The 25,881-nt window shown below is 47.4% G+C and overlaps 1 long non-coding RNA gene and 1 pseudogene across 2 annotated transcripts in view; both read left to right on the top strand.

Moving 5' to 3' along the window:
* Window positions 1–25,881, top strand: part of LOC124228189 (uncharacterized) — an 82,288-nt gene that overhangs the window by 33,014 nt on the left and 23,393 nt on the right. The gene's annotated exons all lie outside the window — the stretch shown is intronic.
* On the top strand, window positions 22,914–24,809 carry LOC124228187 (importin subunit alpha-1-like; annotated as a pseudogene).

Below are 25,881 nucleotides of genomic sequence, written 5' to 3'. Positions count from 1 at the left end.
GCCAGGGAAGTTATTTACCCTCTTGGTACCCCAATGTTTTCATTAGCAGAATGGGGAGAAAGTATTTATCTCATGAAGTTAAGATAAGGCTGAAGATTGAATAATGTATGTAAAGCTTTAGAACTGTGGATGGCACTTAATAAGTGTTCAGTAAATATTATTATTATGGAATGCTTGAAGATTTCAACAAATTGCTTGACCATAAGATCGCTAGGGGCAGGCACACTTAATTCCTTCTGCATTTCCTGCATTTTCCAGTTTCTGAGCTGGTACTTTCGCAAATGTCTTTCAGATGACTTGAATGGTTGCATAAATAAAGATGAGAAAAATATCCCTTCTCTCTAGGATCCATAATGTGCCAGTTGCCCTGTATCCTTGAGGCTCCAGACATCAGACCCCAGCCTGGGTGAGAAGACCACGCTCCTAGGCCGCCCCTCTATCTTCATGTGCGTCTTCTGCAAGTTACTCTCGGGTAAAGAAGAACATTTGACCCCTGTTTGGAAAGATTGGCTTTCACAATCTCCTAGTTCCTTAGATGGGACTTGCTGAGCTGACAGAATACACAGAGAAGAGCCAACTATATTTAGGACGAACGAGAAAGATTAGAACTTTGTTCCCTCCTCAGATATCTAACCTGCAATCTGTAGGAATCCAAACCGAAAAGATTGGGGAGTTAGATGCAGAGAGTTATTCATTGTACCCTTATTGCTTAAAATGCCCACATAAAAATAATAATAGACCATCGATGTTGGATGCCTACCATGTGCCATGCACTATGCGAGATCCTTTACGTGCACGATGTTGGTTAATTCTTATAGCAACCTCGTGAGCTTGGTTTAATTCTTCCTATCTTGCAAGTAGGAAAACTGAGGCATAGAGACGTAAAGGATCTTGACCAAGGCCACAGAGAAAGGGTTAGTGAAGCCGGAATGCCATCCCAGTCTGTCTGGCTTCAAGACCTGTGCTGTCTATGAGCACAAACATAGGAATGACACAAATCAAAACAAAAGGGAGAAAAGAACCAAGGGCCACTGGCTGAAGAATGAAATCATTCAAGTCACAATGGGTTTGCTGAGCGCATCATTGTGCTGCAGATTCACGGATGAGAAAATCTGGGGTTCTGTCTCTGGAGCGCTCACATCCTAATAAGAGACGTAAGGACTTGTTTCTCATCTGCCCAGCTCTCTCATTGTCTTTTTGGGATCTCCCCTTTTCTCATGCGTGCCACACTAGGGGGCTTGTCAATCAAAGTCCCTGTGCTCCTCTGGCCAAGGGGTGGGCATTTGCCTCAAACTGGAAAATCACACTATGGGAGTGTAAATTGTGACCCAAGAACTGAAAATGGCTAGCACTGAGCGAGCTGGTGAAGATAACCGCTCATTAGTTTCCTCCATCTGGGTGTTCAGTTTTTCCTTCTTTCTGAGAGCTTCCTTGCGGCAGATACTATAGGTTGGTTCACTCAGCACGCATTCCAACTCCCTTCAAGATACGCTTTCTCTATTCTAGAAAGTGGAAAGCTCAAAGCTCCCTCTCCAAGAATTCTTTGCAGTTAGAGGTGGCCATGTGGCTTAGCCAGTGAGATGCAAATGTACTGGGGACATTTCTCCTTTTTCTCCTTCTTCCTACTGCAAACCTGATGGTTGCAGCTGTGGCAGATATCTTATGAGCATGAAGAAAAGTTAAGAGAATTGAAGAGACATCAGTCTTGCTTAGTGACATGAGGCAACAATTTCCCTTTGGACTTCCTGCTGAGAATTCCTTGCTAGTTTAAGCCACTGTGTTTGGGGGTTCTGTTACTTGCAGTCAAATGTATTTCTTAACTTATATGCAATCTCTATATTACCTTTGCATTTTTTTTATAGGGAGAGTTCTTGAGGTAAGCAGAATTTCTTTGTGCAACCAAAACCACCCTAATTGACACAAGGAAGGGAGGAAAGTACACAGCAAACCACAGTATCAGTCAGAGTGAAATGTGCTCTCCTGAAGGGAAGAACTGTCACAGTATGAATTCATGTTGACACAGTCTGTTACATTTTTCTCAGCATACTCTCACACATTGTTTCCGTTCACTCTCTCAGCCACTCTGTAAAGTAAGAATTACTATTACCTATCTTATAAGTGAAAAAAAATCTGAGTTTGAGTACTATGAAGTGAAGAAAAGGAAGTGACTAATCCCAGTTGAAGAAACTGTGGCAGCCTCATGAAAGGGGAGGATTTGAGCTTGGGTTTGAAGGATGGACAGACTTTTAATACATAGAAGAGGTGGTGGGAAGGGCATTCCTGGCTAAAGCAAGAACTGCAAAGCCTAGAGGCATGAGAGGGCTGGGCGAGTTTGGCAAATGCGACTGGTGCTTGGGGCTGGGGCCTGAGGAACTTGAGAAACAGATAGAGGAGGTAGGGTTGGAAAAATCAGCAGGGGGACAGGTCATAAAGGCCTGGTGTGTTGGCAGCCTTTTTGGGCTGAAGAGGCATTCTGGTAATTTCAACTAATGGGATAATTGTAAGGATACCTATAGAATAAAGGTGCTTCCAGAATTAGGGCCAACCTTCTTGGGGAAACAGGAGTATACCACAACCAGCATCACAGAATGAACAAGATCCTCAGGGCAGCCAGACCTCATGGAGGCTGGAAGATACTTTGGCAACACAAAATTGTTCAGAATCGAACCCAGTTCCTGTAATTGAGTATCTCATCTGCTGCTCAGTAGTAAAAACATGAAATACTTTTGTGTTCAATTCTCTGTGTTTATCTTCAGTTCAAATTCTTGAGGGCCTCCCCTTGGGTCAATCACTATTTGCTGATAGGTGGACCTCAATGGTTGGCTTAGCCAAGGTCCCACTCCTGGAGTGGGAATCAGCTTTCCCAGAACCCCGTCAGTGGAAATCAGCAGGAAGGTATACAAGGAATGAGTATGGGGAAGGACCGCAATTGTCCACGTCACTTCTTCCCTCAGTATCTTTTTTCTTTTTTTTTGAGGAAGATTAGCCCTGAGCTAAGTACTGCCAATCCTCCTCTTTTTGCTGAGGAAGACTGGCCCTGAGCTAACATCCATGCCCATCTTCCTCTTCTTTGTACGTGGGATGCCTACCACAGCATGGCTTTTGCCAAGCGGTGCCATGTGCACATCCGGGATCCGAACCGGCGAACCCTCGGCCACCAAGAAGCAGAATGTGAGAACTTAACCGCTGTGCCACCAGGCAGGCCCCTCAGTCTATTTTTATTTCTTTGTCCTCTAAGCCTGTTTTAATAATGAGGGATCTTAAGTCGGGCTTTGGAGTGGGTATGTGAGCGCTTGGTCTTTGTTTTACCAAAGAAGGACTCCAAAGAATTGTTCCTTTCGGTGCCTTGCCTCCTCCATCTAAGACTCTGGCTCTAGGAGACCGAGGCTGGATTTGGACCTCACAGAAGCAGATCGTCTGCTAGAAGGGACGTGAAGGTGGCCTTGTTCTGGTGTGGAAACTGAGGCTCAGAGAGGAGAACGCTTAGTCCGGGGCCCCAGAGTCACAGAACCCCAGTTTCCTCTGATACGCACACGCTAACATCCCTGACGAGAAGCTTCTCCTCTCTGGGACTCAGTTTCCCTCCGTGTAAAATAAAACACCTCCTCTGGCTCTGGGTTCTGTGGTAAAGCAAGTGCGAGTTAGCTGGAGAGCTTGTCCAACATTCCTCTGCGCAGCTCACCCGGAAATAGGGATGGATCTGGAAGCAAATGTGGTGGGTACATGCATTTTGAACAAGCTCCTCAGGTAACACTGAACCCGGCCTTCCACAACTTTGAAACCATCACGTTGGGACCCTTCCACTCTGGCCCCGAGAACTTTGACATTCGCCTCGGCCTGTGGGCTCTGGGACTCAGAGAAAGGGAAAGGCAATGGATACCCCAGGGGAAGCTGCATCCCAGGACCCAACCACAGAAGGCAGACAAGAGACCTGGGTGTGTTGACGAGGGGCCAGAGCGTCAGGCCAAGAATTTGCAAGGGTGCCGCTGGCCGGGCCTTGCTGTTCTGATGCCCTGGGCAATGCCGTCATGCAGCAAGGCTGCACGCCTGCCAGAGCCCTTTGGCTGACCAGGGGAGTCTGCGAGGCAAGGCCTTTGTGTCCCTGCCCGCCACTACCCCCGCTTACGGTGCTCAGGTTACTGGATGTTTATGGAAGGAAAGGGCTTTAGAAGGAGGACTGGAGTTGGAGTGAGGACCCCCAAGTACAAGTGCAGACGCTGCTATCTATGTGCTCTGTGACCCCCAGCATCTGTGAGCCTGTTTCTTCATCTGTAAAGAGAACTAACAACCCCTCCCAGCCTTCTTTCCCAAGACATGAAGGTTTAAAAGGCAGTGCCGCCGTGTAGTGAAAGGACTGGGTCCACGATTTATGTGTTAGAGGATTATTATTGTTTTTGAAAATAATAGCTGGCTTCCAAGTTGAAACCCGGATTCTCCTGCAGAACCCAGCCACTGCCAGCAAGCTGCCGCCTTTCAGATGGAGAGGAAGATAGGCGGAGAGGCAGCGAGGAAAAGCTGCTCCTTGAGGCTTCTTTCTTGAGACCTCTTTGTCTTCTTTTTCTCCTCGAGGCCAGGGAATCTGGGAGAATTCCAACTTCCACAGCACTGCCTGATAGAATAATTTGTACTGCCTCGGCACCTGTCATCACCTCCGGGGAGACAGCGGCTGGAGGTGGGGAAACAGAAGCCGCACACCAAGCGTGGCTCTCCGCCCTGCCCTTCCCTTTGCTTGGGTTTCTCCTTGCTTGTAGACTCTTCTGGACTCTCCAGTTCTCGGTTCTCGGTCTCCCCAGCCCAGGCCGTGCAGGTGCTCCCTGTACCATGTTGGCCACATCTGTTTCCCATCTGTAACATCGCTTACTTGATATTTGAGATGAAGTCACGCCACTTTTTCATTCTTAAATCAATGTCTTTAACAGAACCATTGCTGTCATAAAAGTAAACCTAGCTCACTTGTGAGACAAGGCAAGTTGCCATGCACATAAATACATAGTTGCTAAAGTGGAAGTGTGTGCACCCTCATCAAAGTGGTCTCAGGTCGTTCCAAGGGTTCCTGCACTGCCCTTTGGGAAGCCCTGAGGCAGCAGATGCCATCGATGCTTCAGGAACATATGCAGGCATCGAGATCTGTGCACAGGTGCTTACAGCCAAGGTAATGGACTCTGATTCAATCCAAGCCTTGGGGCTATTTTGCAGACGTTAAGTGACTTTCCCAAGGTCTCCAGCCAGGAAACAGTTGGATTGGAGACCAAGTGGATCAGCAGACCCCAGATCAGACATGCTTGGCATCATGAGCAGCATTTAGCACCGAGCTTGACACAGTGGTGGCCAAGAGGAATGAGGAAGGCAACCTCGGGGAAGTGGGGTGCTGCGGATTAAAAGGCAGATGTAGGAGTTCTGGACTGTCTATCTGGATCAGTGGCTTTCCAATGGCACTGACGAACCCTCTCTCCTCCTCCTGAGGGCGGGTTGAGGTGCTGTGCTGACGGCTGTTCAGTTTTCCTACTTTTCCTTTATCAAGAGCAGGTCCTCCCCCAACCTTTCTATATGATGGTTTTGAGTCAGATTTCATTAGGGAAAGGAGAAAAAACAAAGATTCCTTTGCTAAAAGCAGATGTGAAGAGCTCTGTTTTGGATGGCCTTCAAGGTCTCCCCCTCATCTCATTGTCTATGATTTTGTAATTCGAGCCTGGGCACTACCCTTTCCTGGCTGTGTGGTGTTGGATGAGTGGGTCAGCATTCTGAGTCTCAACGCCTCCATCTTTAAAATGGGCATAAGGAGAGACTCACCACTTAGCTCTCGGGGTTATTGTGTGGAGGATGCATGTGGACGTGCCCCAAGAAGGGCAAAGGATTCTGCAGGAGGATGGGGTTGGTAAAATCATGCAATCATTCAACTTTTCTTGAGTGGCAGCTCTGTGCTGCACCCGGGCTAGATGCTGGAGACACAAAGAGCCATGGGGCCCAGAGAATCCTGGGAAATAGAGAAATAAACATGAGCACAGTGTCTCCTGGGAGAGAGAGAAATCAGCAGACAGTTTCAACTCGAAAGAGGTGTGGAGGGTCATCCAACCCAGCCTGGGGTTGGGGCGGCAGGAAGAGGGTGGGGGTGGGGTAGGAAGTGACACACAGCATGAGTCTTAACGTGGAAACAAAAAAACAATAGTGATACTGGGTGTGTATGTATGTATTTCATTCACACGAGATTTCAGTCCCATAGAATGAAGACTTCTGAGTTTCCACTTCCCCTTCTGTGCAAGGATCTTTTAGAGACAAAAGTAAATGCAAAGGAGACTCTTGGGTCAATGTTATAAACTCTGTTAGTGAGTTTTGCTCCACCTTTTTGCAAACAAATATTATTCAACTGACAAATGTGCTCGGCCCTGTCCTTTTGAGAAAATTCAACACATTTTTAGTACCGTCATCTGTGGGAGCCCAGAAGATGCTCTGAGTGGTTTCTGTTCGACAACATGTTTGCCCAAATGAGAAAGATGGGACCTGAACAGGTGAGGGGTCTTTCCCAAGGCCAGGAAGTCGAGGGGTCGGGTTCAGATCTGGGGGCTCCTGGGTCACCACAGGCTCCTAGGGTCTGGAATGGGAGTGATCGTGTGTACAAGGGGACATGCTCAGTCTACAGTCTGGGGCCAGAGGTTGAGTTCATCACCGATTTCATCCAGGGGCTGCATGTGTGGATGTCAGTTAGCGAGCTGTGTGCTGAGGGTACCCTCCTTGTTTTAAGGAGCTCATAGGGCAAAGATACGTAAGGTGTCAATTAAAATCCACCATGCTAAGTGCCAGTGGAGTAACGTGCAATGTGCTTTGAGAGCAGTGTTTGCATACGATGCACTGGAAGAGACACAGACTTTGAAGCTGGGCACACCTGGCTTTCAGTTCCAGCTCTGCCACTCACTGCATGACCTTGGGCAAGTTACTTAACCTCTCTGAGCTTCAGTTTCTCTATTTAGAAAAGGGGAGGAATAATAACCTCTCTGTTGGCATCAGCGAATGAAGAGCATACCATTGAGATACCACTTGGCTCAATCGATGGAGACTTATCGTCATCAGCTATAAGAACTTTGGCAAGACTTTCAATTTCTCCAAGACCCCAGGAGCTTTGGATGTTGTCATCTCTACAACGAGGTGATGGAAGTGAAGTGTGCTTTGTAAAACTGTGACACTTTAAGCAAACGCTAGTTTTCACTCAGAATTCTTAGCCAGCGCCAGTTGAGATAGAGAAGGCGATGTGGCAGGGTGGTTTGTCAAAGTTCAGAGAGTAACTGTGGGCCAGAAACCAGGGCAGCCTCTCTGATCTTGAGACCCTCTCACCCACTGCCCTCCAGAGCCCCCAGCATTTCCCCTCCCATCGTCTGAAACCTAACCGTATTCTGGACCAGGACCTGCAAATCCTGGGCTCGGTTTCTTCATCTATCAGCAAAGTCCTTCTGCTGGGAAGGGGACTTGCCATCAGGCCTGAGAAAGAAGTCAGGCGTGCTTGGAATGCAATTGCAAAAGAGGTTACAAGAGCCTGGCGAGAATGCTGAAATCAAGTGATTTCGAGAGGGTTTGTTATTTTTGAAAAAATGACTCATTCTGAGAAACCCTAACGGCCTCACAGAACGTTCACCTAGTTGCCTGTATGTATAACCCAGAGTCCACTGCAGAGAAAAACAAATCCTGTTGTCACAGCTGAGGGCGGGGGTGGTGAGGGCAGTGAGGGTTGATGGTGGGAAGAGGGATGACAATTTGATGGAGGAAGAGTTTAAAGGTAACTCTTGCCCTCTGAGTGGATTGTTTTAATTTCCCAAGTCCTTTTCCCTAAATTGTGCCATTCAAACCATCACCAAAACATCCCTTTGGAGGTAACGTGTGTTCTTGTTCTCTATATTGACCTGAGCTGGCCAGAGGAGGGGAGGTCATTCCTATTTGACCTGCAAAGAACATAGATGCCCAGAGAGCTTAACTATTTCCTCAAGATGAGGTGATTGGGAGAGAGAGGAAGAGGAAGGAAGGAGGAGGTGGAGGAGGCGGAGGAGGAGGAGATCCATGAAAGAGAGCTAAGGTGAGAACTATGCTTGTCGCGTGGAGAAGCACTGTGAGGCCTGGTGTCAGCGAGGGCTCTGTTGGCCTCCTCACTGTGGGATGCTCAGGAGAGCACAAGATCAAGAGTTAGGAGGTGGGCTCTTGCCCCCCCTCTGCCCTTAGCTAAATGTGTGACTCTGGGAAAACAGGTCCCTTCACCAAGCCTCCACTTTCCACCTGGAAAGGTATGGGGGTGGTGGGAGTCAAATAGACTCAGAGGTTCTAAAATTAGTAGTCATAAGAATATTCTGGAAAGCTTGTTACAATACCGATTGCTGGGCCCCATGGGGCCAGGGAATCTAGGTTTCTAACAAGCTTCTAGGTGAGGCTACTGCTGCCAATTGATCACAGCCCCAGCTTTGAGTTTTCTGGAGCTGGATGATCTTGAATGTCCCTGCCATTTCTGCTGTTGAAAGACTCAAAAAACTCAACAGCTCTGGGTCATCGAGAGCTGTGTCAGGTGCTGGGAATACAAAAACGAACAGGACCTGGTTTCTGCCTTTTGGGTCTGGCAGTCCAGTTGAGGAAACAGACAAGACAATGAACCCCATTATCACACAAGGTACCCAGGGATGTGCAGACGTCAGCTGCATGTGTGGAAGTCAGGGAGGTCTTCAAGGATGGTGCTGGGTCAGCCTTTGGGTCTAAGTTGTCACCAGCCAGACGATGTGCTAGGGGATGCCTTCTGGGCAGAGGGCAGGGTAGGCTGCTTTGAAGAGTCCACAAAGCTCTGGCTAAGCTCATTGCACGCGGTGCGGCATTAGCGCTACTCAGAGTGTTCTTCCAGCTGTCCCCTCCGGGAGCTGCCCAGCACAGCTGCAGCTGTACCCAACCTCCCTGGAGGGCCCTGGGGAAGCCAGAGGAGGAAGCTCCCAATGGGCCAGCATCCTTGGGGACCACCGTCAAGTATAATACACACACACACATACACACACAGTTGATCCCCATTATTCATGGATTCCATATTCATGAATTTGCCTACTTGCTAATATTTGCTTGTAACCCCCCCCAACCAATACTTTCACAGTCATTCGTGGACATGTGCAGGACAGTGAAAAAGTCAGACTCGCCCAACACTCACGTTCCCAGCCGAACGACGCTCTGCCTTCTTGTTTCAGCTCTTACACTGTAAACAAGGGTCCTTTTTGTGGTCTATTTAGTGCTGTGTTTTGAATATTCTTGTACTTTTTTTCCCCATAAGTTTGCTATTTAAAATCACCCCCAAGCAGAGTGCCTTAGTGCTGTCTAGTGTTCCTGAGCACAGAAGGCCATGACGTGCCTTATGGAGAAAATGTGTTAGCTAGACTTCTTTCAGGCACGAGGTACGGTGCTGTTAGCTGTGACTTATAATGAATCAATAATAGATATTAAATAACGTATCCTGAAACAGAATCACACACAAAACAAGTTTGTCTATTGATAGGTTGATGGATAGAGCCCAAATGTCTCTTTGCCCCATAAGCAATGGTGCAGCCTTCACTAATTTACTGTTCGTGGCAACTTTATAAAACGTAACTACCATGAATAATGAGAATTGAGTGTGTGTACCATTAAACCACTGCCAAGTCTTTCTGTTGCTCAATATTACAAGTTAGTATATTTAACAATATAATTCAGTTACAGCAAGTTTAATAAAATCTGAACATCCTAGGTAAACTTCGGAAATTTTCTTACTAATCCTGTTAGCAATCCTTATCCAATTTATCCCTTCCCTTTTCTGCTTAGATTTGAACAGAAGGGTTTTTTCGACTCATCCTGATGGTTTTCTCAGCTTCGTACCCACTTGAATTCACATCTCACCAACCTGTTTTAGATACAAATTTACATCTAAAAGACCCTGGTGTCACAATGTAGCTGAACGTGACTTCAATGTGGATCATAGGATGATTTTAAATTGGAGATTATTTTGATTTTACTACTAAGATCCTGACACCAATTCTGATGTGTGTTTTTTCCAACACCACCAAGCGATTCTCCTAGACACCAGCCAGGTGTCCTACAATTTAACCAAATTCTGACACTATCTACTGCTATCTGAGGCAGCTTCAGACCCCACAGGCTAAGGGCTCAGTCCCACAAGACTGTCCTCTCTTCAGATGCCAACTGCAAGTTCAGGTTCTTACCTGTGATTCTGACCAACGGGCTATAAATGGGAGGTTCCCATGACCCCCTCCTCAGGTTTCATTAATTTGCTAGAGCGGCTCACAGAACTCAGGAAACCAGTTTACTCTTAGATTACTGGTTTAGGACCTTAAATCAGATATCAAAGGATATGAATCAACAGCCAGATGAAGAGAGACACAGGGCGAAGGCCCAAACACAGGAGCTTCTGTCCCCGTGGAGTTTGGGGCCAGCACTGCGGCTCCTGGAGGTGTTCTGGTTCACCAATCTGGAAGCTACTGAAAGCCAGTCCTTTTGGGTTTTGTGAAGGCTTCATTACATAGGCACAATTGATGAAATCATTGGCTGTTGGCAACTCAACTCAAATTCCAGCCCCTCTCCCCTCCCCGGAGGTCAGAGGGTGGGGAGGAAAGTTCCAGCCCTCTAGTCCTGTGATTGGTTCCCCCAGCAACCAGCCCCCAGCCTTAAGCGACTCTGGGGTTTTCCAAAGGTTACCTCATTAACATAACAAAAGACATCTTTATCCCTCTCTTAGCAGATTCCAAAGGTTTTAGGAGCTCTGTGTCAGGAACCAGGATGAAGATCAAATATGTGTACTTCTTATAAATCACAACCTCACAACCACCTTTGCACTGGTTAGTTCTTGCATTTGGTAGACTGACAATTTTTGCAGTAGAGGAAGAGATGGGCACAGGCTTGAGGAGATCGCCTTTGGGATTCTGATTTGTGAGAAGGAAACTGAGGCATAGTGACTGTCCCATCAGGGGCAGCCAGGAACTGGCCAAGCTGGGCCTGAGCCCCTGCAGGGAGAAGCAGGAGGCCCTGCTCGCCCAGCCTTGGCTGTCCTGCTCCTTGTGCCTGGGTCCTCAGCCCTGTCCCCTAGGCCACGTCAGACCTTCCTGGCTTGTCTTTGCACGAAAGGCCCCTGTGCAGGCTGTCATGGGGCTGGAAGGGGACGTGATTTCCCAGGGAACAGGGGCCCAGGGCTCCGACGCCTTCCTTGATTGTGAAATGCCTGCCTCCCGAGGGACAGGCCATGCTGGAGCGAGTCTTTGGGTGCTCCCGGGCCCCTGACTCCTCCCCGTGGGTCCTCGGGGACCTTGTTGGCAAGCAGAGCGAGAGGAAGCACTGAGGCCGAAGAAGCCAGGCGGCTGGCTGCCATCCCACATAAACACGCTCTGTCACTGTAAATTATTTACGCACCATATGGAGGCTGGACGGGCTCCTCAACAGGGTGCGTTAATTAGAAGCCGGCGGATCCTTGGCCCAGATTCCTAGGGGCGACTGGGGAAGTGGAGGGCAGTGGAGGGAGGCTGTTTCCTTTTCCTCAGCACCCCCCTGATTAGAAACTTGCAGTGGTTCCCTGTCTTCTCCAGCAACAGTCCAAACCCCACGGCTTAGCGCTCCAGGCGTCTTTCCAGACCTCCCTCTCAGAAGCCCCCTTGGAGGAGTTCTGTTCTCTGCGAATGACTGCACGTTCCCACCTCCAGACCTCTGCCTCCTGGGCTCTCTCCCCAACCTCGACTCCCTTCTCTCCTCTCAGCATCCTTCAAGGCACGGGCTCTAATGTCACCTCCTCTGTCTGCATGCTACCCCCACCCTCCCACAGGAGGCCAACCTCACTCCTGCCTTGTGCCCCCAGAGCTCTGCGCATCCTACTCAGCCGCACAGCCTCGGGTCTGAGTTCCCATGCCAGCTGCACCCCTTGCTGAGGGATCTTGTGTTTCCTGTGGAAGCCGGAGGCGATGAGGATGTCTCCCTAAATCTCTGTGGGGAGGTTCAGATATGTGCCAACTTTAAACAGTGCTTGGCACCCGTGTATCACCCCCAGACGCTAGCTTGCCTTTATTATTATTATTAAAATGGCACTTATTTCCCTCTGTTGTAATCACTTCTCTTGTCAGCCTCATTCTTACTAGACTCTGACCTACTGGCATGCAGGGGCCATGGTCTCACCCAACCCTAAACCTTCTGCTTTTAGCCCAGTCCTGGCACTTAGCAGGTGTCTGACAAAGAGTATATATTCAATGGTGGTGCACAGGTGTAGTACCCAATAGTGAGTGCTTACTATCTGCCAGGCTGTGCTCTGAGCCCTTTCCGTGAATTAACTTGTTTAACACATGGTCCTTTGTGATAGCTCTTATCAGTATTCTCCTTTAACAGATGAGGAAACTGAGGCACAGAGGGGAGCAATAACTTGTGCAAGGTGACGTGTCTGGTGAGTGACAATGCTGAGATCCAAACCCGGAGAGGTTCACACCTCGAGTGTCCCACTGCCTCTCAGAGTTAGGCAATAGGAGTGCAGGGCGGATGCTCAGCAGTAAGGGCCTGGCACACAGTAGGTGTCTAGTGAATGCTGAATAAGTGTTTGGGGCCATTGTGTGTTTCGATTGCTCAGGCTAAAGGCGAATCAGACAGATGGGCTGCTTAAAAGGGTGAAAGTTTCTATGTGTTAAACTTAGCTCTATAAAACGTTTTCCGGAGTCTCCAGCCCTGGACATCTTTTCCTCAGCTGGGCCCCTCTAGACACAGCACTTGACCTTCCAGAGCGGAGCAGCAACCTGTGTCCTCCACACAGGCTCTGTGTCGCATCCTTGTCGCCATCTTCCTCACAGCCTGCTAGACCTCATCTCTCTGCCTAGAATGTTCCTTCCCACTTCCTTCTTGCACGCTCCCTGTTGCCACCGTGATCCTATCTGGAAAGCTCCTCCTGTCCTTCAAGGTCCTGTTGTTCACACTGACTTGCCTCTGGGAAGTCTTTCCCAACTGCCATTGCTATTCCTTAGCTCTCCCACACTGGACACACGTCTCAATTATCTATATTCACATACGTGTATGTTCACGACAGAGTCGGGAATGGCAAGGGCTGCAGTACCACACACCTGGCTTTCCGTCTGGCTCTGCCACCTTGCGCAAGTCTCCCCGCCTGAGCCTCAGTTTCCCCATCTGGGAAATGGTGCTAATCATAGTACCTACCTCGCAGAGTTTTTGTGAGGATAAGCGGAAGAGTACGTAGTGAGCACTTAGCCATGAGAGATGAACATACCAAGTACTGCATCAATGCTCTCGTACTTTTATTCTTCTGGAATGAGCCCTCTAGATCCTGGATTGCCCCCTACGCATCTTTGCTTCTTCAGGGCTCAGTGTAGTGCCTGGCACACAGCAGGTGCTCAATAAATGAAAATGCAATTCGATTTCAACAAAGTAAGCATTTACTGAGGACCCATCATGCACCAAGTGCTAGGTATGCAAAGATGGGTGGCAGCTGAATGGTCCGGTTGCATACATAGAAGGATAACCAGTAAGAGACTGAATGAATGCCAGCGTGGCACTTTCATTGGTTCATTTCTTCATTAAAGTGTCTGTTGCATCAGGCTCTGGGGAGACGGATGAATAAAATGCATTCCTGGTCCTCGAAGGGACATAACCAGGTACATGAAATGTCCAACACGGGCAGGTGACTGCTGTCGTAGAAGGACAAACAAGGTGGACTCGGAGCTCAGAGGACAGAGCCCCTGGACAGTGTCTCAGCTTGTCAGGGATGAAGGAGGGGAGATGGATGAGATAGGCTGTGCCTTTGCACCTGCTGGTCTTTTTGCTGGGAACATTTCTCTTTCTTCCCATCCTTCCTGCCTCACTTGATATGGCCTCTCCTCAGTGAGGCCTCCTTGGAAAGCCCACCTGCTCATCACTCTATCACCCCACCTGCTCATTTCTTCTCAAGCACTAACCATGTTCTGTTCATGAATGAAAGGAGGGGAAGGAAAGGGAACTGAGATTTCTTGAATCCCTACTATGTGCCAGGCGCTGTGCTCTTCAATGGACGAACGTTATATTTAATTAATTTTCCCAGTGCTCCAGGGGCATCGGGATTAGTATCCTCATTTTGCAGACTACAAAAGAGGCCCCAAGAGGATGAATGCCTTTGTCCAAGGTCACTGGCTGCGAAGTGGCGGAACTGGACTTGGAATTTAGGGTCAGCTGCCGCCCCACACCCATGGCGTTTTCATGGCACCGGGAGAGGCCAAGTAGGCAAGAAAGGAAATGGAATGACTCGTTCACTGCCCCAGGCATTTTCAGCAACCAGTAAGTGATTTCTTTAATTCCCAGCCTGCTGTTAATACCGAGACTCAGCAGCTGGCAACCAGGCTGCAGAAAAACAGGTTTTCTTCTAAACTCAGCAGCACCACCTTCAGGATCTGAGGAAACACTGCAGAAATGATCAGGAGTGAGACCACTGTCTCTGCTGGAGGGGATCCTGAAGAAGCGAACTGAGACATCATCTAATGACTCTTCATCCTAAAAAGAAGCAAATCAAGACTGAGAAAGGAACTTACTTAAAGTCATCCTGTTAGTGATGGTAGATTTGAAGCTGTATTCTTCTGACTCCCAGTTCAGTACCCTCTTCCCTCCCACTCTCCCTTCTTCCTTCTCTCCCTCTCTTTCATCTTCTCTCTTGTTCAACAACATTAATTGAGCACTTACTATGTCTTGGGCATATTCCTTCTTTGGGGATATAAATATTGATAGCTAAAATTTTCCTTTTAGGATTATTGTGGCATTGGTTAATTGCCATTAACAACGTACTCCATAATTACAACTAAGAGATATTGACCATCATCAATATCTCTAGGCAAAAGGCTCTACTCTAAAGTGTCATCTCAGCTGGGGTTCACAGATGAGGAAAACAAGGCTTAGAGAGGTTTAGGAACGTGCCCAGCACGGTTCAGTAGGCTGTGGAGGTGGGATTCAAATGCAGCTCCTTCTGAGCCCAGAGCCAGAGGTCTTAATCACTATGATGTCCTTACTCTTTCGAGTCTCTATGGTTAGTTTAAGAAGTCTCATTCCTCTAATTAGGATTTTGCTCTTACTTCAGATAATTGCTTATTTCTTGTCTAAAAGTGGTGCTGACTCTTTTCTCAAATTCATTGCTTCTTGGATCCCTAGGAGTTTATGTTGAGGTTCCACTCAGTACCAGGACACTGTGCTAGGTGCCGGGGCCACAGAAGTGACCGTAACTCAGCTAGGAGCTCGTGGCCTTGTAGGTGTTAGCCTTAATTCAAGGCGATCAGCAAGACGTGTTCTAATAGCGGTGCTGCACAACTCCAGGAGGCGCTAGTCACCTTGCAGCTGACGGAGATGGCACCTCCTGAGTTTCATGCAGTGTGCTGCCTGTGCGGCCATATAGGGTGGCCCTGATCCAATGGGATGAGAACATGGGAGGGGACGAGGGGGTCAGGGATGGGGAGTAGTCACTTCCCGCTCCGCAGGGTAGGAAGCTTCACAGCAAAGGCGCTGGAGCGTGAATGCCGCTGAAGCTGTTCAGACTTTGATTTCCTGTTCTCTTCAGCTGGGAGGTAGTGCCAAGCTTTGAGGAAATACGTCTGCATTTCGACCTGCAGAGCAGAAAATGTATTTCGGTTTCCATTTCTGCATTAGCTACCAAGTAGCATTTTGTTTTAAGTTCCAGGAATCTTGCCTTCATTCTCATTTTTGGAGGAATGAGTAGTTTCTCTCTTTTGGGGAGGTTGGTTCCTAAAATTGGGGCTCACCAACTTGCAGGTCGTATGTCTAAAACCAGAAGATGAAGTGTTTGAGGAGTTCTCTGCCCAAACCATGGGAGAACGAGTCTGCTGCAGACCCAGAGAATGGAGACCTCATCTCGTATACATCAGCACACCAGTCTCTCCCACATTTTCCCTAACTCTCCTCTCCATCTAAGAGCACTTGGTGTGTGTGTATTCAAATTTAACATCATATGAGAAAAGAAGAGATTTTTTTCATTTTCTAAATATGAAATTATTCTATAGCAAGGACTATAGTTTTCCCCATTGTCCACCCTGAAGGTGCTAATTCAGACTCTTCTAGGGATGGTGTGGTCATGGGTAACACTCACATATTTGGGTTGGGCCAGTTACTAGAAGGGTATCGAGGGTACAAAGATATAAAGGACCAAAAAAAAAAAAAAAGCTTCCAGCCCTTCAGCAGCTCCTGGTCCGTTTGTTGCTGGCCCTGCAGCCAAAAGAACGACCACTGTGGGAAAAGGATACAGTGATGAAGGAGACTCTCCTCACCACAAGGAAGGCAAGGAGGTCCCCCTGCCACACGCGTTTAATGGCGGAGCAAGGAGAAACATCAGCCAGTGTCGCAGAGGGAGGAGATAGAGGAGAGATTTCTTGTCTGTTCTGCCCTGGGAGAGAGATGCTGATCAGCCCCTTGATTTCTTATTAATTCAGAGTATGGTGGTTCCTTTCTTTCCCATGTTGTGGGCTAAATAAGCATCCGATAGCCACTGGGAACACAGTCAGCCAAGATAACCTTGTTTCTATGGGAAACTGAGTTCTAAGGTCCAAACAGCTGTCTTAGAAACCAACCATTGGCACACATCCCCTTGTGAGGTTGAAGCGCCTCTGCTGTTCATCATTGCAAAGTTAACGTGAAAAGAGCCATGAACCGGGAATTCAGAGGCCTGGGCTCCAGGCTGCCCCTAGCCAGCTGTGTCACCATCTTGGGCAAGTCACACCATCTTCCTCTTTGAGGCCTCCCCTGTAAAATGAGGGGTTGGACTAGATGAGTCCCCATGCTCTTCTGGAGTCTGAGGCTTTGGGACTTCGAGTCTCTTCGTTATCCTACTTTTGTTTCTAGCGAATTATTGCTTACCTTGCTAAATAGAGTGCTTCTTTGGCCCAGGGCTTGTTGGCTACAGGTCCATTTGTCCCTCCTGTGTCAGCTGGTTTCTGGCTGAGTCCAGCCAATGTGAGGCACTGGACCAGTATGGAAGGGAGTCAGGAAAAGAGAATCCAGGGTGTTTCTCCTCCTCTCTGCCTTCAGGGGCGTCTCAGGCAGAGGTCGCATTTCTTCCTTGGCCCCGGCTCCCTCATGGTAACAGCTTCTTATAGGGTGACCCCAGGCCTCGGGTTCCTATGATCCTTTCTCTTCCTCCTGTCCCTCCAGCTAAGAAGTGGCAGGGGCTTCCTTCTATTATTAGTCTCTGGGTGGCCTCATTATTTCCTGGTGGGCATTCCAGCCCTTCCATCACCTGTGTAACCCATTCCTCATATTAATTTCCCCTTATTCCCAATACTTAGAGTGGTTTCTGTTTACTTGGTTGGACTTTGACTGAGACATTCAAACTGCTGTTGGTTTTACCTTGTAACAGCCAGCAATAAAGATGATGATGATAATGTTGATGATTATAACCCCTTACTTGGTATATAACCTCACATATTACAAAGCTTTCATTCGGGTTCTGTAATTTGAGTCTCCTAATAACAGTATGATGTAAGAAAGGCATTTATCATTAATTCCACTTCGCAGAAGAGGAAATGACCTCACCAAGCTCACACAGCTGGTGGGTCTTGATAGAGCTGAAACCAGAACCCAAGGCTTTTGATTTCTCATCTAGTTTTCTTCCCCAAATTGTCTTCCTACTTTTCATCATGATCCCACCTACCCTATCAGAGTGGTGCCTTAATGCAGTTCCTTTAGGATCTTGTTTTCTAAAGTGTGAGGCTCAAACCATCAGTCAAGGGTATAATGGTTATCTATTGCTGTGTAACAAATTACTCCAACACTTAGTGGCTTAAACAGTATCACTTATGGGGCTGGCCTGGTGGCACAGCGGTTAAGTTTGCACGTTCCACTTTGGCAGCCCGGGGTTCACGGGTTTGGATCCCAGGTGCAGACCTAGGCACCACTTGTCAAGCCATGCTGTGGCAGGTGTCCCTCATATAAAGAAGAGGAAGATGGCACGGATGTTAGCTCAGGGCCAGTCTTCCTCAGCAAAAAGTGGAGGATTGGCAGCAGATGTTAGCTCAGGGCTAATCTTCCTCAAAAACAAACAAACAAACAAAAAACAGTATCACTTTTTATTTTGGAAATGGTCCATGCATGCATTGATGCTTTCCCCTGTCCCACATTTTCTGAGTTGGTTGTTCATCCGGAACTTGAGGAGTGAGTTCAGCCTGGGAGGCCTCTGAGGTTGTACTTTCCAACAATTTGAGCTGGGGCCTGGCTGTGGGATGATGAAGAGGAAGGTGGAGGGCCGACGGTTGCACCGTGCAGCACTGAACATGGAAGCTCCTGTCCTCGGCGCACCCTGCAAGAAAGCAGCCCCTCGCCAGGGCACAAGGCCAAGAGGGTGAAGCATAGACTTATCTGTATTAAAATCATTTAATAGGAAGGACCACTGTGTCCTTCTCTCCAGCCATATTCTTCACCGAGTGTCTAGTGCACAACATCACGTGAGAAGACAATGTGGATCCCTGTAGTGTAGGGACTTATAATACCATTATTCCTAATGGTATCCCAGGGACCCCAATCTTTGGGGAGGATCAGGGTCACTTTATCCATCAAACTGTCCACTTTGTCAGTCATCACTAAATATTTGTATTTGTCTTATGCTCACCTTGTGCCAGTCTCTCACCCCATTGTCTAAGATTCCCTGCCGAGGATCCCACCTCACTTATTTCTGGAAGTCCTAGGGAATGGTTCATGTGTACATGTGAACTTCATCTTTCTGGATCCCTTGTAGTGTTTGCTTTTCTCCTTCTCGGCTCCAGCTTTCTGCTCTGATGTTTACAGCCAAGCTGTGGCGGTCCTTGTCAAGGCTGGTGCGGCTGCCGTCTCCATCCAGCATCACGCTGTGCTCCATGTGGACCCAAGGAGAATGCCCGTCTCTGTTTTCATCTTGTCTGCTTACATATGCCCCAAGCAGGGCCACCTCACCTCTCAGTAACTCATGGAGATTCTAACAAAATAATTCTATTTTTTTGTTTTCTTCTATTTCAACCTCTACTCTCACAGGTTCTGGTACAAGCTCCCAGGCAGGCGTGAAGAGGCATATAGGGAAACTTCTGAGCCATTGTACTCAAGTCGTCCCTCTACTTTTCACCCGTGACACCACCTACCCTGTTGGAGCATTGCCTTAACATTGTTCGCTTCGGGTGGTGTTTTCTAAAGCATGAGGCACAAACCACGGGTAGAGGGTATATATATTTTTTTATCTAATGCTGTGTAACAAATTGCCCCAACATACGGTGGCTTAAAACAGCATCATCTAGCATTTCACAGTTTTTCTGGGTTAGCATTCCAGGAGGGGCTCAATGGAGTCCTCTGGCTCTGGGTCTCTCCCATGGCTGAAGTCATCTCGAGGCTTGATTGGGAAGATCTGCTTTCTGGCTCACTCATGTGGTTGACGGCAGGCTTCAGTTTCTTGCTGGCTGTTGTGCTGAGGATCTCAGGGCCTCAGGAGCTGTTGGCTGGAGGCTCTCCTTGGTTCCTTGCCATGTGGGCCCCTCCACAGAGTATCCCACAACATGGCACTGGGCTTCATCATAATGGGCAAGTGAGAGGACAAGAGAGAAGGCAAACAAGACAGAAGTCACAGCCTTTTGTAACCTTGCCTTGGAAGTGACATCCCATCACTTTTGCCAAATTCTATTACTTAGAAACAAGTAACTAGGTTCAACCTATGTGCCGGAGGGGATTACATAATGGTTGAGTAAGAGAAGGTGAGAATCACTGAGGACCAAATGAGAGGCTGCCTACCATGGGTGGCAGAGGTAGAGTGAAGTGAATGTATTTATTTAAAGTATATTCTTTTGGTGAGGAAGATTGGCCCTGAGCTAACATCTGTTGCCAATCTTCCTCTTTTTTTTCTCTCCCCTAGTTGTAGGTCATTCTAGTTCTTCTATGTGGGATGCCGCCACAGCATGGCTTGATGAGAGGTGTGTAGGTCAGCTCCAAGGATCTGAACCAGCGAACCCCAGGCTGCCAAAGCAGAGTGCGTGAACCCAACCACTCGGCCCCTGGGCCGGCCCCCAAGAATGAAATGAATTTTGATGTTAAGAAAATTATGATTAAAAACATTTAGTCATTAGTCATTTATTTTGAAATGTGGTGGGAAAAATGGAACTGGATGTTATTGCTGGAGAAGACACTAAGTAAAAAAAAAAGGGAGTCAATGAAAAGAAAAATAGGAAGTCCAGGTGGTTTTTGAATATGATTGCCCGTAGAAACTGTGACTTGCTCCTAACCAATAGGATATGGCAAAGGCATTGGGATGTCACTCTCGTGGTCAGGTTACATCATATAAGGCTCTGTCATATCAGAGATTCTCCTTGTGGGCTTGACGAAGTAAGCAACTGTGTTAGAAAAGTCCATGTAGCAAGAAACTATAGGTGAGTCTGGGATCTGAGGTCAGCCTCTAGCCAACAGCCAGCAAAGAGCCAGGACCCTCAGGGAAAGAACTACAAGGAAATGAATCCTGCCAACAACCTAAATGAGCTTGGAAGCTTGATTCTTTCCCAGTTGAGTCTTCAGATGAGAATGCAGCCCAACTGAAACCTGGATGGCAGCCTGGTGAGACCCTAAGCAGAGGACCTAAGCTGTGCCTGAACTCCTGCCCCACAGAAACTCTGAGAAAACAAATGCGTGTTGTGTTCAGCCTCTCAATTTGTGGTAATGTGTTCCACAGCAAGAAAAAAAACTAATATACCCGCTCCAAGACACGTATGAAAATCTAAAAAACATTTCAGGGCACAGCAAATTTTACCATGTCATTTTGTTTAAAAGTTGTCATTATGTTCCAAATATTTATAAAATTTTCAGAAGGACAACCTTCAAGGCCAAGTTTAACAATTCATGCTGGAAAATAGGTCTATCAGAGACCTCTGAGCAGTGTCTGCAGAGCTGAGCGAGGGGCACCTTTTGGACGGAGATGATGTAGGTATGCAACTAGGAGGAAGAGGGGGTCGCTAATGGAGGAAGTGGTTGAGAAGATGCCTTGCCTCAGCTATGTGAAGACTTTCTGAGGATCACGCAGGAAAAGGACTAGAGAGTGCCCTGATGGATATTTTCCTTTTAAGTTTGTGAGCTGGGAGGAAAAGCATGAAAGAGAATGACAGGAAGTTGACATCGAGTAAGCCAAAGAGCGGCTGTCTCTTGGCCCGGGAGAGTCTAATTAAGTTATTTCTGAGAGCTTAGCACTGGCTGGCCACAGGCTTTGGAAAGACTCACATCATACTCACGGCTGGGACTAGTATGACTAGTGACTGAGGCTCTGACCTTGAGTTAACCGGTGGTTGGTGTCAGAGGAGTCTGTGAGACAGGGCACCACATTGTAATCGGGGGTTTTATTCTTCTTGGACTTGCTCCATATCATATTTCAGTACCAATATCTATCTAATGTGATAGTTATAGTTAAATGATTTGTGCTCTGTTAATAGAAAAGCTATTTTCCTTGAAGAATTTGCCTTAATTTGAGTTCCCCCAAAAGCAGACCCCACGAAGAGATTTGGGTGCCAGTGGTTAATCTGAAGTGATCCAAGGAAGCTCCTTTAGGGGAGTGAGGAAGTGAGGCAGGGGAGAGAGGAAGCCAGTGAAGGTGTATGAATGAGTCGGTTGCCACTATGTGCGCCTGGGGCTCAGTTGTGATGGGGACCCTTTAAGAGGCAGTATTGGCTTCTCTCAGAATTGCCCCACTGAGGGATGAGGCAACTGGGGTAGTTATCTGCTAATTCTTGTCCTGTATTAGTTGAGAGTCATTCATGGAAGCGTCACTTCCCTGGCCTGCCCTGAGAGAGCACTACGTGTACTCTTGTGGCTGAGGAAGAGCTCAGACCAAGAGATGTAAGGGTCTGGAGTAGGAAGGCAGACAAATGTATGGGAATTGTCACCACACTGAAGGTGACCTGTGGGATAGGCTGATGAGAAGAGAGCAGGACACTGGGCTATGTGAGGTACAACCATAATATCCAAAGGGATTACCAGCCTATAAAAGGACGTGCCTTTTCAAGCATACTGAACGACCAGGGCTCATTTAGAGAGACAGCCTCCCAGGTCTGCAGACATTATAAAACTGACCCAAACAAAGATGCTTTTGAAGTTAGGGACCAGAGCTGCACATGTCGCCTTGCATCAGAGTACCAGCCTCTGGCCTCTCTTTGTTGGCTGCCTTTAGTTGGTTGGACGCTGGACCCACTGATGACCAGGTAGCAATGGCAACACTAGGGAGGGTACAAGGCAGGACCCCAGACAGACTTTTGAAGCCATGACTAGCTAGACATTTCTCTGTGACTCTTGGAGTATTCTTTCTGTAACAAGTATCCTTTACATTAGGAGTAATAAATCACCTTTGTTTAAAACATGGCTGGTAGTTGAGATTATTAAGAGTGAAAATGAACTTCCTTGGCCCAGAAGAGAGGGAGTGGTCAAATACTAAGATTTGGACTTAATTCCTTAATAGACAGACCATGAACAAACAGAGAATGGAGAATTACTTTGCAAACTCAGATCGTTCATATGATCATGCTATTAATAATTGCTGTCATTTACTGAGTGACTACTACATGCTGAGCCCTCTGCTGTGCTCTCTATATGCCTGACTTCACCGAGCCCTCACAACAACCCTGTCAGAGACGTATTCTGAATATCTCAGGTTCAGGTACACAGGCACTGAGACTCAGTGAGGTTAAGTCACTCATCTAGGTCCCGGGAACAGCAAGGGCAGAACTGGGATTTGAAGCCAGATATGACTCTACAAACTTGAGAAGAAATTATCTAAGATGAAAGCTAAGATCGCGTACGTCCTCTGAAATGGTTTGCGTACAGGGGGTCCAAGGAGTAACTGGGTTGTTATTGTTAGGTTGGGGTCCTAGGTTTCATAAAATGCTAATGTGACGAGGCTGTCAAAACACGTTATGTTGCGGTTCCCTGTGGCGTCTTCCCGGCTTTCTCTCTTTGTCTCATAACCATGTCCTCCAACGAGAATGCTAATTCCCCGGCTGCCCGCCTTAACAGATTCAAGAACAAGGGGAAAGACAGCACAGAAATGAGGCGGCGCCGAATAGAAGTTAATGTGGAGCTGAGGAAAGCTAAGAAAGATGACCAGATGCTGAAAAGGAGAAATGTAAGCTCCTTTCCTGATGATGCTACTTCTCCGCTACAGGAAAACCGCAACAACCAGGGCACTGTAAATTGGTCTGTTGAGGATATTGTCAAAGGCGTAAACAGCAACAATTTGGAAAGCCAGCTCCAAGCTACTCAAGCTGCTAGGAAACTGCTTTCTAGAGAAAAACAGCCCCCCATAGACAACATAATCCGGGCTGGTTTGATTCCAAAATTTGTGTCCTTCTTGGGCAGAACTGATTGTAGTCCCATTCAGTTTGAGTCTGCTTGGGCCCTCACTAACATCGCTTCCGGGACATCAGAACAGACCAAGGCTGTGGTAGAGGGAGGTGCTATCCCAGCATTCATTTCTCTGTTGGCATCTCCCCACGCCCACATCAGTGAACAAGCCGTATGGGCTCTAGGAAACATTGCAGGTGATGGTTCGGTTTTCCGAGACTTGGTGATCAAGTATGGTGCAGTTGACCCGCTGTTGGCTCTTCTTGCAGTTCCCGATATGTCATCTTTGGCATGTGGTTACTTACGTAATCTTACCTGGACACTTTCAAACCTTTGTCGCAACAAGAATCCTGCACCCCCATTAGATGCTGTTGAGCAAATTCTTCCCACTTTAGTTCGTCTCCTGCATCATGATGATCCAGAAGTATTAGCAGATACCTGTTGGGCCATTTCCTACCTTACCGATGGTCCGAATGAATGGATTGAAATGGTCGTGAAAACAGGAGTGGTACCCCAACTTGTAAAGCTTCTAGGATCTACTGAATTGCCAATTGTGACTCCTGCACTATGAGCCATAGGAAATATTGTCACTGGGACAGACGAACAGACTCAGGTTGTAATAGATGCAGGAGCACTTGCCATCTTTCCCAGCCTGCTAACGAACCCCAAAACTAACATTCAGAAGGAAGCTACGTGGACAATGTCAAACATCACAGCTGGCCGCCAGGACCACATACAGCAAGTTGTGAATCATGGATTAGTCCCATTCCTCGTTGGTGTTCTCTCTAAGGCAGACTTTAAGACACAAAAGGAAGCTGTATGGGCTGTGACCAACTATACAAGTGGTGGAACAGTTGAACAGATTGTATACCTTGTTCATTGTGGCATAATAGAACCGTTGATGAACCTCTTAACTGCAAAAGACACCAAAATTATTCTGGTTATTCTGGATGCCATTTCAAATATCTTTCAGGCTGGTGAGAAACTAGGTGAAACTGAGAAATTTAGTATAATGACTGAAGAATGTGGAGGTCTGGACAAAACTGAAGCTCTACAAAACCATGAAAATGAGTCTGTGTACAAAGCTTCGTTAAACTTGATTGAGAAGTATTTCTCTGTAGAGGAAGAGGAAGATGAAAATGTTGTGCCAGAAACTACCTCTGAAGGCTATACATTTCAAGTTCAGGATGGCCCTCCGGGGACCTTTAACTTTTAGACTGTACAGCTGAGGCAGAAAGTTGTTTGTTGTGTGCTGTGTTTGGTATAAGTTTGTCTTAACTGTTTCTCTACTAAGAACTCTTTTTAAGTGTGGTTTGTTATTGTAGCACTTTTTACAACGAAACTATACTTGAACAGTTTCAAACTGTGTACATACTGTATGAAGCTTCTCCTCTCAATGGGTTTCTTATTTCTATGTGGAATTTCATATCTTGCAGTGTCCTGTAAATAAAGCTTAAATTCCACCCTTAAAAAAAAAAAAAAAACACGTTATGTTGCATAGGGCAGACGCCAAGTCACTCTATGTGCATGCAAGTATCTGTGTGTGCTAAGTGGCCTGGAATAGCCCCTGTGCACCACCCCACACCCCAACGTTCCAAACGTGGGTCCAGACTTCCCAGAAACAGTCTATCTTCCGCGGAATGGGAGGCTCTGGAGCGATGGTGTCCTGGGAGTCGGGTGACCGAGATGCTTATTTTGGGTTCCACCCTCGCTGGCTGTTTGAGTTCAGGCAAGGGACTTAGTCACCGGCAACCTCCTTTTCTCATCTGTGAAATGAGGATAATGAGCCCTGACCTGCCTTCCTCACAGGGAGGGCAGGAAGCTTCCTGGGATCACCTCACCAGAGCCTTTTGATCTGCTTGAAAGAATCCTCCTTAATTGCCCAGCCAGGCACTTGAGCAGCTGGGCGAAAGTTTTATAACCCGAGATTCCCACAGCCCATAATCCACACGCTCCCAGAAAGCCCTCAGAGGTTTTCAATGATAGATTTGGCTGGCGAATGTTCTGCCAGGCCATCAGCAGAGATTTCTCAAAGCCTTAGTCATACAATAGGCGGTTTCCCAAGGGTGTTCTTGCCAATGCTTCCACTGATTTATGTAGGATTTCTTAAGACTTATGCGCCCGAGACAATTTCTCACCCCTCCCCAGACTCGTCCAAGGCAGTCATTTCTGGCATCATGGAACACTGCCAACCCTCAAGGACAGCTCTTGGCTACTTAGCTACAGCTTGGATGTGCTCTCTGCCCTCTGGTTCCAGTTTTTAAAAGTCTTCTTTAAGTAAGTTGTACGTTCACCTCGTTTCTGGTCTGGACCATCACATAAGCGTCCTGTCGAGTCTCCTTGCCTCCAGCCCTGCTCTCTCTCTCTGTTTGTCACACTACAACCTGATACCCAGGACAGATTGCTTCTCTCCTCAAACCCAGCAGTCTTTCCCCATCATCCACACAATACAAATGGAACAAATGAACCTAATTTAAAAGGCATTTAAAGCCCTGCTCACAGCCCAACTCAAAATCTGGCTCCAAATTTCCTTTCTTCCCTCCTTTCTCATCT

Source organism: Equus quagga, chromosome 16 (assembly GCF_021613505.1).
Source record: "Equus quagga isolate Etosha38 chromosome 16, UCLA_HA_Equagga_1.0, whole genome shotgun sequence".
Taxonomy (NCBI): domain Eukaryota; kingdom Metazoa; phylum Chordata; class Mammalia; order Perissodactyla; family Equidae; genus Equus; species Equus quagga.
The sequence above is the reverse complement of the archived record's forward strand: the minus strand, read 5'-3'. Positions and strand labels throughout refer to the sequence as shown.